We start from the raw sequence: 1,202 nt of genomic DNA on the forward strand, positions 1-1,202 counted from the left end.
GGCTGCGGTCTGGGGAGCGCTCTGGAGTCACAGCCGGGCAGACCTGGGGCAGCAGGAGGGCAACAACCCTTGGACGAGCCTTTGCCAGCTCCAGATGCCGCCGTGAATGCGAATGGGTCCCGGTCTGAGGCTTTTCTTGGGAGCATATGTTGGCATGGTTTTCATTTCACGGCTGCCCGCTGTCCCTGGGCATAAAACCACGGCCAGGAGCTGGAAGGAGCTGAAATGGAAGTGAAGAGCTTCAACGCTGCCTCCTGAACTTCGTGTCCGTTCCTGGTGACTTACACCGAAGCCTTTTTTCAGGCACATTGGCCTTTTCTTTTTTTATTCTCTTTAGAAACTGAAAAAAAAAACCAACCCCACCAGTTTTCCTAAGGAATAGAGAACCCGATCCGGTTCAGAGGGACACAAACTGTGCGGGTGGGTGTAAGGCTGAGGTTTTTGGGCCCCACAAGGAGCAGGGCGATCTCCCTAATGAGCACTGGAGCAGGGAATGTGGCTCGTGCACGGATCCTTCCTCTCGTCTGGCTGCGAGGTGTCGTGGATAACCCAAGGCTGGAGCTGCTCAGGAAAACCAGGCAGCTTTTCCTTGGGTCAGATAATCACCAGCTGATACTTCTCGAGTAATGAAAAGCCCAAACAGAAACGATTTCAGCAGAGAGCTAGAGCGAGGTGAGAAAATAAAAAGCACGTGCTGGACGTAAAAAGTTTTAGGACCTTGGTTTTCCGGTAAAGAAAGGAATTTTTTAAGGAATCCGAGTGTTTCCTGTGAACACGTCTGCTTATTCACAAGGGTGCTTTTCTGAAAATGGGAACAGCAGCAGAAAATTGTTTGTTCCCCACTTCCACCGTTCCTTCGGGGGCTCGGTTTGGAAAGACAGCTTTCCAGAGAGGGGCCTGGGTCACCCTTGCAGCTGGGGATGGGTCCCTCACGGCAGGAGCCAGGTCCTGGGAGGTTTCTGAGCCGGCCCCGCTCCCGGAGGGCGCAGGGGGGCTGCCCACCCCGGAGCTGGATGCTACACCCGGCCCCGATGCTCTCCAGGGGTAGGGATGCTCTTGTACAGGCAGAGACGCCCCAGGGCACCCCCGGTGCCCCACATGGACCAGAGCAAAAATGCTCTGATCTAAACCCGCCAGCCCTGCTCCCATTTTTGGCATCCCACCCGTCTGCCGGCTTCGCCTCCCTCCCCCCCTCCTCTGTG

The sequence above is a fragment of the Egretta garzetta genome, unplaced genomic scaffold (genome assembly GCF_000687185.1).
Source record: "Egretta garzetta isolate BGI_Z169 unplaced genomic scaffold, ASM68718v1 scaffold770, whole genome shotgun sequence".
In the NCBI taxonomy this organism is placed as follows: Eukaryota; Metazoa; Chordata; class Aves; order Pelecaniformes; family Ardeidae; genus Egretta; species Egretta garzetta.